The sequence below is a fragment of the Sarcophilus harrisii genome, chromosome 2 (assembly GCF_902635505.1).
Source record: "Sarcophilus harrisii chromosome 2, mSarHar1.11, whole genome shotgun sequence".
Taxonomy (NCBI): domain Eukaryota; kingdom Metazoa; phylum Chordata; class Mammalia; order Dasyuromorphia; family Dasyuridae; genus Sarcophilus; species Sarcophilus harrisii.
Genome location: NC_045427.1, coordinates 451751781 through 451768220, shown reverse-complemented (window position 1 = coordinate 451768220; position 16440 = coordinate 451751781). Strand labels below are relative to the sequence as shown.

Below are 16440 nucleotides of genomic sequence, written 5' to 3'. Positions count from 1 at the left end.
CAGAGAGATAGGCCTCTGAGCTAACCGGGCTATATTGAAGGACACAAAAAAAATCTGAACTTTTTATCACCTGGCTGTGGTTTGGAAAAAGAACACCACATAAACCCAATAGAAACACTGCTAGATTAAAAGGTATGCACAGTTTGATAACTCTTTGAGCATAGTTCCAAATTGTGGAGCCAATCTTCTTGAAAAGAAAATAACTACTCCAACCAAGAAGAAAAAGATATTTTAATGTATTAGCCTTTGGATAAGTTACATTAATACTCTGGGCCTCAGTCATAATGGTTTCTATAGAGAACTGGACTCTTTGTAATATTAAATCCTGTGATCATATATGTGTATTTACAAGTGTAAAGGAAAGACTGGGCCATAGTCTTTAGAGTTTATGTTTTGCCTGCTTTCAAACCATTGAGGTTTGATAAGCCTGGTCCCACATAAATATGGATAGAGGGGCTCTTTCCCTCCATCATTCAGAGCATGTGCAACTGTTTTGTTTCCTGTCAGCTTGCTGACGGGTAGTGGAAAGATTTTTAGTTGGCTACCAAGCTGGAACTGTGAATGCATACAAAAGGTTAGACTCTACAAACTCTCACTCTTTTCTCTGGCTCCTTCCAAGAAAAGAAATGTTTTAGGCCTGTAGATGGAGGGAAAGGTAATAATAATCGCAATGGCTGCTGTCTCAGATGGCTTATCTCCCAAGTAACGGTCATATGGGCATGTTCAATCTCCCTCCCCTTCGCCACTCTTTCTCTCTCATACATGCACATTAGGTAAATGTGTATCAGAGAGAGAAAATTAGTCAGATTATGACAAGTGAGCTTTGAAAGTCTGGAAAAGTCAATGATCCACTGATCAACAACTGGAAATAGAAGTCACCAAGTCTTTACATGGGATTGGCAGCAGGCAGATCCCTCATCAACTAGTTCTTCCTTAAAAAAGTAAGGTAATCACAACTGTGTATAATAGATACAGAGAGGTTGAGTGAAATAAGTACAGAGAGCCTTAGATTTATAATCTATTTATCATCACTCTTTCTATACTATTATTTGATCAGGATCAAAATAACCCTATTGTACTACCCTCTAGGGCACATGTCCCATTCCTAACTTGTCCACATGACCAGCAAGATAGACTGTTAAATACTTTACTAAAATCCAAGTCTAACGTGTTAAGCATTCCCCTGAAGTGTCATTGAATAATTCCATCAAAAAAGAAACAATCAATCAACAAGCATTTATTAAGCATGAGCAATGTTCTAGGTACTATGGCAAGCAATAGAAACACAGACACAAATGAACCAGTCCCAGCTTTCAATGCAATTGAGTTAGTCTTGCGTGACCTATTCTTTTTTTTTTTAATTATAGCTTTTTATTTACAATATATATGCATGGGTAATTTTTCAGTATTGACAACTGCAAAATCTTTTGTTCCAATTTTTCCCCTCCTTCCCTTTATCCCTCCCCCAGATGGCAGGTTGACCAATACATGTTAAATATGTTAAAGTATATGTTAAATACAATATATGTATACATGTCCATACAGTTATTTTGCTGTACAAAAAGAATCGGATTTTGAAATAGTGTACAACTATTGTTGTAACCTGTGAAGGAAATCAAAAATGCAGGCGGACAAAAATAGAGGGATTGGGAATTCTATGTAGTGGTTCATAGTAATCTCCCAGAGTTCTTTCACTGGGTATAACTGGTTCAATTCATTACTGCTCTATTGGAATTAATTTGGTTCATCTCATTGTTGAAGATGGCCAGGTCCATCAGAATTGATCATTATATAGTATTGTTGTTGAAGTATGTAATGATCTCCTGGTCCTGCTCATTTCACTCAGCATTACTTCATGTAAGTCTCTCCAGGCCTCTCTGAAATCATCCTGCTGGTCATTTCTTTTCTTTTCTTTTTTTTGCCTTCCCAATTCTTTTTTTTTAATAACTTTTTATTAACATAACCCATGCCAGGGTAATTTTTTTTACAACATTATCCCTTGCACTCACTTCTGTTCCGATTTTTCCCTCCTCCCCTCCCCCCTCCCCTAGATGGCAAGCAGTCCTATATATGTTGAATATGTTGTAGTATATCCTAAATACAATATATGTGTGCAGAACCAAACAGTTCTCTTGTTGCACAGGGAGAATTGGATTCAGAAGGTAAAAATAACCCGGGAAGAAAAACAAAAATGCAAACAGTTTACATTCATTTCCCAGTGTTTTTTCTTTGGGTGTAGCTGCTTCTGTCCATCACTGATCAATTGAAACTGAATTAGATCTTCTCTTTGTCAAAGAAATCCACTTCCATCAGAATATATCCTCATACAGTATCGTTGTTGAAGTATATAATGATCTCCTGGTTCTGCTCATTTCACTTAGCATCAATTCATGTAAGTCTCTCCAAGCCTGTCTGTATTCATCCTGCTGGTCATTTCTTACAGAACAATAATATTCCATAACATTCATATACCACAATTTACCCAACCATTCTTCAATTGATGGGCATCCATTCATTTTCCAGTTTCTAGCCACTACAAACAGGACTGCCACAAACATTTTGGCACATACAGGTCCCTTTCCCTTCTTTAGTATCTCCTTGGGATATAAACCCAGTAGTATGCTGGTCATTTCTTACAGAACAATATGCATGACCTATTCTTAACGAAGTTCATGAAGGCACAGTGATCACCATTTGACTTTCTAAAAGCTCATAAGTAATTCCTATCCTACAAGATATGTTCTCTGACATATTAAAAATGAAGGGAGCTAGCAAGCCAACTTACTTATAAACCAGAAAGAAAAAAAGTCCACTTCTAGGAGAGAGTAACCAATTTAGACAACTAGCCTAGATTAAAGATTATTAGACCCAGAAAAGCTTTCTTCCAACTCTATTATATTACACGAGGAAACTATGTGAAGGAGGAATACTGATTTTTTTTTCCCCCAATGTCTCAAATTGAGTAAGGAGCTAGATTGGAATAATATTCCAATTGCTCAACTTCCAATCCATGCTACCAAGAGATTTAGCTGTAATTCAGAGAAAAGGAGAAATACAGATTTACCTTAAAATGTGTTTATAAAAAAGCATATTATCTGTCTCATTTCTTGATGTAGCAACCATCATCAATTTCCCTGAGGGAAGGATTCAAATTTCTGTTTAAAAAAATCAAACTCCTGATACTTTACTGTTAGAGGGTGCATCCAGATGAGGAAACTCATTCTACAATACAAGCTATCACTTTCTCTGTAATTGAGCATTTCAAAGAGTTGTGTGGAGGACTTGCCCATGATTACATGGCCAATATTGGTCAATAATGAAAACTGAAGATGAGAGAGATCAAATGACATAGTTCATTAATGATAAAAAGTGATATTCAAATAAGGTTTCCCCATTTCTAATCCAATACTGCTTCTGCTAAATCATGAAGATTTTCTACTGCCTTTATCCAAATTCTAACTATAAATACTTTGTGATGTCCCTGGAGGGGACTGAAAAAAAGGGAAGAAGAAGAGAAGAACATGGAGATGGCATGAACTCCACTCCAGTCAACCAGAACCCCCAAATCTTGAAGGCCTGGAGAAGGGAATGACATCCTGGGCTGATACAAATGTGCCTTATGTCCTAAAAAACCAAAAGGGCAATCCGTTTCAGCTGTTATCAATGATGATATCCAATACTTAGCACAGTGTTTGGTAATGGGAGGTATTTAATAAATTCCTGTTGGCTTAACTGTTTCATTGCTAGACCTAGCTTCATTTTGATTTTGAGAGGACTCTTCTATTAATCATATTTTGCTTACCACCAATGAATCAAAATTTCAGAGGGCATCCACATATGAACATGAAATTCCCCAATACTACCCCAACAAGTGATCATCTAACCTCTGTTTGAAGCGCTCTAGTCATGGGGACTATCCCATTTAGTATCCGCACCAGTCCCTTTGTTAAAAATAAGAGTTGTCTGTCTTCATTACCCAAATGAAATTAACCTCTCTCCATTTTCTATCCATTGCTCCTAATTCTGTCCTCTTCCCAGAACATTCAGTCTAATCTTTTTTTTTTTTTAACATAACAGTCTTTCAGATACTTATCCAAGATAAATTTTCCAGTTCTTTAAACTGATTTTTGTATGGCATGGTCTCCAGCTGCTTCATCATCATCTCATTTGTTTGGTTTGATTATTAATCCACTTTACCAGTAATTTTTCTATTAGACTGGTTGTCTCTAGCAATTTGTCTCTTGCCTACCCTCTAGAATCAGTTCCTGTTCACAAAATTCTCCACTGCTACTAGAGACCTAGGCAAGACAAGCATTTGCAAATAACTGATTCAAAATCTGATAAGCATTCCATAACTCCTGCTACTCAGATGGATAGCTAGTCTCCCAGCTCAAAGAGAAGACACTGCTCACCTGAGTGAGCCCAAGGAATAAAAAGGCCCTGATTTAGGCCTATCAATCCCAATATCTCCCTCAAAATATGAAAAACACTAGAATCATAATTATTACATCTTAAGAAATAAGAAATGACAAATGCAGAGAAACACGGGAAGGCTTACAAGAACTGATGTAAAGGCAAGTAGCAGAACCAAAAAAACAACAAACACGATAATCACAATAATGAGATAAAATCATTAATTTTTAAATTTTTGCTTTAAAATAATATGTTCAATGCAATCTTGGTTTCAGAGGAATGATGGTAAAAAAAAATTTCCTTCCTCTTCTGAAGGGTAGTGGACTATAGGTGTATTATTTTATTTATGTTGTCATATACCATTGCTGTGATGATTTGTTTTGCTTAACTTTTTTTTTTTTTTTTTTTTTTTTTTTTACAAGAGGGCTTGATTTGGGGACTAGAAACTACAGGAATTAACTGAGAAGTGAGAGTTGTCTTTAAAAAAATAAGAAGAGCATTTTAAATACTCTTTATTTTACATTTTAAATAAATACAAGAAACAGACCTTCAGAGTGGTCTGTGTACATTGTATACACAACTGTATATATTGAGCCCAAATTCCTGCTTAATATATGAATCAGTTCCATAACTTCCTCAAAAAGAAGAAGCTGGCACAAACCAAGTATGCTTGTGCAAGGAGAATATGTTCAGGTTACTCATATTAGCATTATATCTTCTAAATAACTATAGATTGTCCAATATAGAGCTTAGGGATTTTGGTTAATTGTTGGTATTAAATGTTACCTAAGTTTGAGCTTTAACGCTTTCTTAATTGATGGCTGCTTTTAGGCTTACAATGTTTTATGTGTGTTTCATTATCCTCTAGGTAAGTTTGTCTACGTATCAAAAGAGTTGTCCCTCTTTTGAGTAACATTTAAATTTAAATAGTGTCTGTTAGTACTTGAATTAAATTTAAAGTTGAACTTAAATTCGTTTTTGGGACAATCAGCTATCATTAAGTTCGACAGGCTTTTCACCCCTATTGTAAAATCATCTATTTTGCTACATAGACGAGTTCGTTCTGACAACTGTTCTACAATAGCTCACTTAATTTCGGGAAGGTGGGCTTTAATTCTTTTTGTCCGATTTGACTAGCTAAGTCATTATGCAAAAGGTAGAAGATATAATCTTTGCTTTTTGTCGCTTACAGGATGGAATCTTTCAACGTTCCCTCATGGTACTTTCTTTATTGTGCCTTCAGATTAGTCTGTTCTATCACCTATACTAGGGTTTATAAATGTTTTGTAGGGTGTTATAAATAGTTTAATTGGGTATATCTAGGACTAGGTCTAGCTCAAAATGATCAGGATTAGCTGAAATCTTTTAGGTGTAAGCTAAATGCTTTATTTAAGCTACATTTTGATTGTCCAAGTTCACTTTTCAGTATACTTACCATGTTATGACTTTTCTCCTCTTTTTGGCATATTCTTTTTAGGTATTTGAAGTTACTTTATTGAGGAGGGTGCCAGGTGGTGTGTATGCACCCTATTGCCTATTTCAATTAAGCTCTCTATTCTTAATTTACTACTAAATCCTCCTTCATGTCTTTGTTTCAATAAGACAATCCGTTGTGTTCTAACATAGAAAACGTAGCCCATTGCTTTCCCCTTCATATGCTATACCTTGACCTAACGTTTTTATGGTTTCATGATTTTGCTCACTTTGGAACCCTGTTGGGGTGAGCTCACGATGGCGGTATATAGACTGATAAGCGAGAAGGGGTGAGGTGTATCGGGGTTTATCGATTATAGAACAGGCTCCTCTAGGAGGGTCTAGGGCACCGCCAAGTCCTTTGAGTTTTAAGCAGTGGCTAGTATTCTCTGGCGAGTAATTTTGTTATTTAATTACCTCAGTTTACGGCTAAGCATAGTGGGGTCTCTAATCCCAGTTTGTACCTTAGCTTTAGTGTCTTCAGCATGGGTAAAGTCACATAAATTGCATTTTTTAATATCAACTAGGGTCTATTACAGCACAGTTGAGCTTTAACTTTATTTGGTGGATTGAATGCTTAAATACTCTTTCCGCCATTCTTCTGTTAATTTGGGTTAATTGTATGACCGCGGTGGCTGACACGAGATTTACCAACCCTTTTTATTATGATTTAGTCAAATTTTCGTTTATACCTCAATGTTAGTCACTGCTGTAACCTGTGGGGGTGTGGTTAAACAAGGTGTCATGGGCTGCTTGTGTAAGTGTGCCTGATACCAGCTCCTTTAGACTCAATGGAATTTAAAAGGGCATACTCACTGGGTTGCGGAAATTTGCATGTGTAGGTCTAATAAAAATTAACAGTAAGGCCAGGACCAAACCTTTGTGCTTATGGAACTGATTAAAGCCCATCTAAGCATTTTCAGTGCTTTGCTTTGCCTTAAGCTACACAAACAATAAATAAAAATTTGATAAAATTTAAGTTTGTATACTATGTCAGTATTAAATTTTTTTGCAAAATTTTTTTTTCTCACAAAAAAGATGAATTTAAGGTTTGGGTTGGAAGACAGGTGTTTGCCTAGTTTACAGGGCAGTTAAGTGTTTACTATAATATCCTATAATAGTTACAGCAGTTTTTAATAGTGAGTGGTTGTTTGTGGGTTTGAGTTAGACTTAGTTGCTGCTTGCATGTGTTTTAGTACCTATTTCTCCGTGGTATTTAATTACCATACTGAAGGCCTATCATCCGGTTTTGGGGTTTGATGGAAGCAATAAAATTTAGTAAGGAGGGAATGGGGGTTTAGTGGTAAGAAACTATTATAAATATTGTTTGTCTTTGCTTGTTGCCTAAACACGCACAGACACACATACATACACACACACACACACACACACACACACACATACACACACAAACACTTGCACCCACACTTACACCCACACTCACACAAATGCACCCTTAGTACGTTCATCTAGTCAATGGGTTACATATTGGGGGGGGGGGTATAAACGCATGTCTAGTGAGGTTTTAGTAATATAATAATAATATGTCTATCGATCACTGATTATATATCTTTAATATAATTGATTATTAATACTTAGCTTAATATCTAAACATTCTTTGTTATTATTGTTTTTGATTAATATTATGTCTGATCATCATTCATTGAATAACACCATTTTGGAAATAAGCGCGTGTTCGATGTTCATTCTCAGTTGATGTCCGGTTGAAATGTTATTGGTCTTGTTATGTAAGTCTGCATTTTTAATGGAGTCCCCCAGGCTCCCACCCTGTTGATAAACCACCCCCAAATTAAAAACTACCTAATGCTGTAGCAATCACTGGAGATGCCACAATATGAGGCCAAACAGCATTGTTACCATCACAAATGCCTCTACAAAAAGCATGGTTAAGCTGAATTAGGAACGAATGGGCCTGAAGTAGCAACCAGTAGCCAGTCAGCCAGCAATGAAAGGGAGCTCTACCTCCAGAGAATGCCTTTCCACTATTTGACAGGTATTTGGACATGGTTCCCAATTTAGAGAGATCATACACTGAATAGAGTTTAAAGACTGTAATTGTACATACTTTACTCTTTTTTTTTTTTTTTTTTTTACCTATTTCTGGGAAGAAAGCAGTTGAACTCATCTTTGCTAGAACTCCTAGGCTCAGACAGTGCTGCTTATATATTGCTTAAAGTCAACATCACTCTAGAAACTGTGGGCAGCCAGTCCATAACAAGGTAAATATTGTATTATATATTGTTTATTCTTTTTATTGAATCTATGTAACAAAAAGATACTCTATGTAGCAGAGCAGGCCTATCTTTATGGGTAACCAACTCCATACAAGATCACATAATTAATAATTAAGATTCAGTAAAATATAGTAGATTAAGAAGGATTGTTCTAGGAGATAGGAGTCAAAGGCCATTTTTACCTGGGTAAATCCCATACTGATTATACCATTATATTAATGAGACAGTAGGGTTACCCAAAGAGTTAGCACTGGAAGGTCACCCATATATATGTGTGTGTACACACACACACACACACACACATATATTTATATACACATAAAATGTATGTATAAATATATGTATGATATATGTAAATATATGTGCAGTATGCTACACATTCTTCTATTTATCAGTTCTTTCTCTGGATGTAGATAGCATTTTCATTCATAAATACTTTGTAGTTGATTTGATTATAAATGATACTCAAAAAAAGTAGTCATTCAAAATTGCTCTCAGAATAATATTGCTGTTACTGTGTACACCATTCTCTTGGTTCCACTCATTGGACTGTGAACTTCTGCAACATTCTCCTTTCAGGAAGTTGGAAAATAACCATCAGGGAGAGTAAGGAACTTCCCAGAGTCACTTTTGGTGTAGCTACATTTTGGTGTAGAGGATTTGTTTTAGTAACTAGCAACATATCTGATACCATCTGATATGGATAGAACTAAGTTATAAAAGCACAGCTTGATTAAAGTCCTAGTCTGATTCCATATTCTAAAATGAAGGTGAAATTAATTTCTTAAAAGCAATTTCAGCAAAGGCACCAGTTCTGGAAGGATCTATCAAGATAAAAAGGTCTAGCAAAGTAAGACCTACTAATTGTGGAGTATTTACTAGCTAAATTTATTTAGCTACATAAAATTTACTTAGTTAAATTAGAAAATACTCCTAGCCATAATGTTGGCCACCAGATGATGATAGCTTTGTTTTCCTCCTTGGTCACAGCAATTCATAAAGACTATGTGAAAAAGCATGGGAAGCTATATTAAATTCTTTTTAAGTTTAGCAATAAAGACCTTGATGATTACATAGATGTATACATTCATGCATATACATGCATGTAAATATTATATAGTATGTGTATGATTGTGTATACACATATACATACACATCTATTATATGTCCTCAGAGCAAGTCAGATATTATTATCCCCATTTTCAAGATGAGAAAATTGAAACTCAGAAAGGTTATGCAGTCATATTCCAGGAAATCCTCAAATATACTTAAATTCCTCCTAATCAGCTACCTGGCTTAAATAGAAAACAAACTCATTTCTCAAAGAGAAATTATTTGAAATTGCAAAACTATCATGACTCAACTTTGCTTGTCCAAATGTATTGAGATCATAAACTCAGAGTGAGAATGGTCCTAAGAAAGCATCCTATTCAAACCCCTCATTTTACAAATGAAGAAACTGAGCCCTAATTGAGCAAGTGTCTTGTTCACTTCAAATCAATTATGTGACTGGGACTCCAGAATCAGTATTCTTTGCACATAACTCCTCATATCCCATTTTGCTATAAAAAGTTTTTATTTTAAACACCATTGTTCCTTAATAGCTTTTCAATAGCCATTCTCAATTTACCTTCAGTTACTAAATTTAAAAAAAAAAAAACATTCAAAACAAAAGAAAAAGCTTTGGATTTGTTTGTTCAATAAATATCTGGGCCTGCAGTCACCTCATCCATAGAATTAGGATATTAGTTTAGAATAGCCTATAGATCTACCTGTTAGGCTACCTCTAAGGTCTTTTTCTGTTCCAAGGATGTCACATTTTTCCAGCTCTATCACTGAAAGTTATAAGATCACTTTGACATTCTCCATTTCTTTTGTTGGCTTCTCTTCTTTTGTCCTCAAAATTGATATTTCCCAAGGCTTTGTCCTTCCTTGGTCCACTGGATTTCTATATAACATTGGTTCCAACTATTTCCTATACATTTTTAATCTAGACTCTTGAAAAGGCTCTAAGAATGAGGATTATCTCCCAAATTCAGCATGGACTACACCTCAAAGACTTTGATATAGAAGCTGCTAGCTTTTAAATTTTCTAAAAGGTTAGGAATTTTTATATTAAAAAAATGTTCCTCTTCAGCTTCTACACATTGCCTCTTATTCTACCTTCTTACAGTCTCAGAAGAAGCTAAGACCAATAAATTCATTCACAGAAGAAACATAGATAGTAAATTCTATGGTCCAGGTACCCAGAATGTCACAAGAGGAAATCAGGCTGGATCACAACTAGAAAATTGCCTCCTTGGAAACCACAATATTCTTTTAGTGATCTCAAACAGCTGTTCCAAAAGATCGTGTCTTTAAGGTCACTGTTGCTGGAATGTTACATGGCTGCCATTATGTAAATCAACATGTAAAATAACATATGAATCTCAGAAATACTCAAGTGACAAATAACTCAGAGCAAAGGAAAAACATGTTTAGGATAACAAGCTCCATTATGGCACCAATAATGACTTGCAAATAAGAAATAGAGTATTTTCATACTCTTGGATAGATCCATAATGTCATTAGCTTAGGCATTTTTCCTTCAACAACCATATAAGCTAAGCTTTAGTAACTTAAAATTGCTAAAACAAACAAACAAGATTTTTGGAATACTCTATAAATTACAACTCCTTCAAGCTTATGGATCTGCACAATTGTTATCTATTATCTGTAAGGACCTCAGTAGCCTATTCACCTCATTGTGACTCACTCAAGCTACATTAACAGAGTGTAAATCAATCAATTCTTTTAAGATTTTAGAGAGCAACAATGTATTAATTGGTCTATCTTATGTTTCATTTTTGATGTTTGACCACCTCAGCTCCTATTCTAGCATAGAATGTAATAAATATATAGACATATATACAATATACTTTTTCTAGTCATTTATACATTATGCATATACATATTATATGTATTTCTAATTATATGAATATGTGTAAATAAATAGGTATGTATTTATATGCAAATTGTATATACATATACATACATGTATGGTACTAGAAAAGGGAAGGAAGGTACAGTTATGTATCAAGAATGAATGAGTGGTAATAATTAAACAAAGTGATAGATTAGTTCCCCTAATGCCTTAAAAGGACAAGAGGAAAATTTATAGCAATTTGGACTAGTTTTCTATAATAGATTTCTGGAAATAAGGACTCAAAAAAGTTGTACAGGATAAGAAAGCTTTGTGGGGCTGCAATCTGCATCTGTGAAATGAATACCAGTGTTGATGAGATTGCAGATCTCTTAAAGTTTCAAAGTAATATGAACAAAAAAGGTTTTTTGCAATATAAAAAAGAATACACTAAAAATATCATGAAATGCCTTGATTGTCAAAAGGTTACGTACATCTAGGGAGATGAATTTTATTCGATTATATCATCAGAAAAATTCCTTAGAGAAAATGAAAGTGCTCTAGATGCTCCTGTTTGCAGATTATATTTTGTATCAAATTCTAAAATACTATTATGATCTCTTTAATAAGATGTAAGGAAAAAAGTAGCCTAGTTATCTACACATTAAAAGCAAATTGGATGAAAAATGTTTATAGTACAGATTTTAGCATGTGGTTAGTCCATTGAGGGTCTCTCGGACAAAAAACAAGCTAAGCCCAGAATTACACAGGTGGAGAAGAGCAGACTGAATCATAATGGGAAAATTGTGCACTTCTTTCACTGAGCCCAAGCTACTCCTTAGCAAATATCCTATATTTTTCTATTACATGGCTATGAATTATGAAACCCATATGGATCAAAACTGTAGGTGACCAAAAGCACAATAAGAAAACACATAGTGAATATAAATAGTGTAGATCATATTTCCAATAATGTCTCATGCACAAGATACTGAATAAAAGACATGAAGAATATTTATATAAAACATATGTATATATGCATATACATATATGTTTATGAACACGCATATGTACATCTCTATATGCACAAATACATAACTGGAAAAGGAAATAACTGGTCACTTGTGAGAATAAGGTATAGTAGATAGACAACCTAAGAAGTATAAAAAGATCCAAAGGAAGACCTCAGGCCTGTTGGGTATTGGTCATCCAGCAAAGATTAGAGGGCCATTTGTCAGAGAGTATTATAGAGAAGATCTCTGTTTAGGTATGAGTTGGATTAAATAGCCTTATATACAGGCTAGAGTAAATGGCCTTAAGGTCTCTTCTAGTTCTATAATAATGAATTTTAATTTCGGAAAGCATCACTCTGATCAGAAAACTGTCATGTTCTGCAATGATTAATATATATTTGAGGCTTAACAAATGGTAGGCCAATATCTTATAATGCTCTAAATGTCTCTATCTTACATTTTCAGCCTAGCTACACATTCTTTACAATCAAAAATATATTTAGAATATCAAAAGGCAAGAACCCAGAGAAATGAATCTATTTTTCAAAAGCCTCTCCCCAATGAAAATTGATTTCTATATCCATCCATGTTTTATTTTCCAGTTTAATATTTTCCAGTTAAATTTGCTACTCCATAAAAGGAATTGGAACTATAAGAATTTAAATCAAGCTCTGATATACTTTGTCAAGTATTTTTTATTTGTTTTCTTTTTTTACAACTCATTTATGTTAGAATCCTTACAAAGTGTTAACTCAATGGAATTGATAGAAACAATGCTTATGTTTAAACTTTGAGAGTTCACACATTAGTTCACAAGTTTGGGAGATTTCAGGATTCAGTATGAGATCACAAATTTACATCTCCCATAATCCCACTCTCTCAGAGGAGGAGTCAACCTTTGGGTTCATACCTTTAAGAGATCATATATAAGGAGCTCCTGGAGTCAGTGGAGAAGAGTAGAACCAAGATTCCGAAAGAGCTGGAGGTTGAAGCTGGCAAACAAGCTGCAAGAGCTCTTGGAACCAAGGAGGGAGATAGGCCTCTAAGAAAACTAACCGGGTTATTTTGAAGGAGACAATAAACGATTTAAACTTTTATCAACTGGCTGCATTTGAGGTGATTATTACTGTGAACCAAAACTAAGGCTGCCTCCAGAGAAACTCCCCAAGAAACCTGCTCCCAGAGAACAATCACATTTGAGAAAAGAAGAGAACACTACACATTTCTTTATAGCAACAACAAAAATTTCATTCCATAGGTTGAGAAGTATAGAGAAAGCCCAGATTTCCTTGACCTAGTTATCAGGTTCAAATGAGAATTAATATGGTCCTACCAAATTAGAATTTAATCAAATTCATTATACTCTCTTCATCCCTTAATAAGAACATTTTCAAAGAATCTCTTGAACACTAAAGTACAGGAATTTTAATTTTGTTTTGAATACCCTAGTAATTAATTGTCTTAACTGTGTAATAAAAAAGCCTAAAGAAAAAGTAACATGAAGTTTGATTGATTATTGCTCTCATTTGAATCCAATAATTAGGTAAATGGAATATAAGCTTACTATACATTTCCAAAAGAAGGAAAAGTTTATTTCTTAAATATTTAAAGGGATCTGTGGTTTCATAGGTATGAGGCACTCTTTCCATCAATGAAATTGGCATACAGACTTGGAAAGTTATGGAAAAAAAATTTTCACTCTGTGAACAACCTAGTAACAAGCCAAGCCACTCCAAAGTAAGTCAGTTTGTTGTTCAACAAAGTCCATTATAAGTCTCATACTCAAATCTTTGCCATTTTGACAGAACCTGACAGATACTAAGTTCTGCTGACATAGACTTTGAGGATCTAGGATCACTCCCTCCCTAAGCTACAAGGAAGTCATCTTTAGATTCTCTAAGTGGGGAGAGAGGCACAGTTTGTTTAGCTGTAGAAATAATACTCATATTTCAATAGCACTTTATGGTTTACAAAATATTTTCCTCACAACCATCCTATGAATTACATATATCAAGGATCACTATTGTCCATGCTAAAAATTGGGAAATTGAGGCTTAGTGAATTGAAGTGACACGTTCAGGTTAATAGAAACAAGCAATAATGAAATTCAAAGATGCTTGAGAAATGGTTTTCTTGACTCCAAGGAGCCCCCAACTAAATTCTGAAAAGAAAAATCTAAGAAACAGAAAATAAGAACTAGAAGCAACTTTAGTGATATATGAATAAAGTATGAATATTATAGTCCAACATCCCATAGTAGAGGAAAATTTGTATTAGTATAATCTAAATGTATTTTTCGAAGCAGACACTTTTTCTAATTGTATTGACATTAATTAAATAAAATTTCTATCTGCCTCCTACTTCTCATCTCTGATGTGAGAGAAAAATTGAGATCTCCAGTTTAAAGCATTAAACTGCTAAAGTTAGTTTAATATCTTTATAAAATAAGTTTCAGAAAATTACCAGACATTTGAAGACAGAAAAAAATACATACTACATGAAAACAGTTAATCATTTTACTGCCCCCTAAAAAATATAAATTGCTCCTTAAAACGATGATGCCTTCAGTTTAAAAAAAAAAGCAGCTTATGAAAGACAAATATAGAAAATAATCTTCAAAGTTCTTTAGAAATAACTTTTTATTGTCTGATGATTTCAATTATTTCTGTGGCACTGTATCCTCATTTTAAAATTGTTTGGGAAGGGGAAGAGATATTATCAGGGTATGTACAATATGTAAAAGAAGAAAAGATACCAAATTTTTTAAAATCACAGATAATACTGCCATTAAAGTCATATTGAAAAAAATAGCAACAGTTACCAATCCATATACCTAATTTCTCATTTCTATAAATCTTTATGAAAATAATTTATATATTAATCTAGGCATCCTTTATGAAAAAAGAAATGAACTTTTGCAAAAAAAAAAAAATTCTACAGAAGACCACATCTTTACAGCTATAAAATTTACACAGAAGAGCCAGAAAATGCAAGATCCCATTGTGTTTGTCGTTTATTGACTATGAAAAAGCATTTTATTTGGTTCTTCTACAAAAAAGTGTCTCTTGTGTTATATTACAATCATAAAAGATTCCTCAAAATAGATAACCTCATTCCACAAATCTTTTTTTATGATTTGATATTAATAGATACGTTTCCTATAGGCATTCATCACTATCATGGAAGATGTTCAACACAAAGTCCAAATGGAAGAGGGTTTTCCCCGGGCAGTGAGGACCTCTAGAAGCTCCTTTTAATGGTTTACATTGTGCTGATTGAACAAAACTCTAATACATTTCACAACCTCTTAAATAAGTTAAATAATCAACTCAAGAGTTTAACTTTAAAATCCACACAGTGAATGAGGAATGTTTATTGACCAGACCATGATATACAGTTGAACAGCTGTTCATAGTGTTTAATTATCAGGATACATATATCTTAGACATATATTATAGGCAAACACTGAACTATGTACAGAAATTGGGAAGAAGAGAGAATGCTAGATCAAATTTGGAAATGGTACAGTATTTTTCTCTGAAACAAAAACCCATGTTTTTAAACATCAACATTCTCTGAATTATGCTGTAATGAATCATAAAATATAATAATCTTTGAGGAATTAAAATTGAGTGTTATCTAAAAGACAATGAATAGACACACAGTGATTATAAACGATCTGCAAAAGTGATGAATTGCACACAAAGAATAGCATATGATACTAAAGAGATATATATTGGGAAAAGGAAGTAGACTGGTTGTTACTAAGAGTAAAAGATGACACAGGGATCATACATTCTGTAGTGGTACTTACAAAATATCTCAAGTCCTAGAAGGAAGACTTAGCTTATTTAATGGATTATTGTAGGAGATTCATAGCAGGATATGGACAAGAATCCCATATGATAAGAAGTTGCGACAGAATTTGTAACATTTCATTAGAGAGAATAACAAATCAATTAGATCATAAAGTTTTTAGGATACTGAAGTATATCAATTTTGCCTAGAGCTGGTCATAGAATTATAAATAAACAGAAAGATCAAGTATTACAGTGAAAGCCACAAGATATTAAAGGAGTCAGAAAAAGACAACTCATATATTGAGTGGATCTTCCACAGAGGGTTTGTGAAAAAGCATAGAAAAGATTACAGAGCTAAACATAGTGGCACATGCCCATAATTCTTGCTACTGAAAAGGCTGAGGTTGATGGATTTCCTGAATTCATAACTTCTGAGTTACAGTAGGCTAAGCTAATCAGTTGTCCCAACTGTTTGACACAAGATAATGGGAGTGGAAATGATAGGATACAAGGTTGCATAAAGGGTAGTGAACCAATCTAGTTTGAGAAAAGGGGCAAGTCAGAACTCCTATGCTGATCAGAGT

General features: G+C 34.1%; 1 protein-coding gene and 1 long non-coding RNA gene across 10 annotated transcripts in view; one reads left to right on the top strand and one right to left on the bottom strand.

Moving 5' to 3' along the window:
• Positions 1 to 16440, bottom strand: part of RALGPS1 (Ral GEF with PH domain and SH3 binding motif 1) — a 715060-nt gene that overhangs the window by 621498 nt on the left and 77122 nt on the right. The window lies entirely within an intron of this gene.
• Positions 7704 to 16440, top strand: part of LOC116421742 — a 74496-nt gene continuing 65759 nt past the window's right edge. The window contains exons 1-2 of one of the 2 annotated variants that reach the window (XR_004232245.1): positions 7704 to 7900; positions 8020 to 8126. This is a non-coding gene — a long non-coding RNA (uncharacterized LOC116421742). The remainder of the gene's footprint in view (positions 7901 to 8019; positions 8127 to 16440) is intronic. The other variant, XR_004232246.1, reaches the window with a different exon arrangement.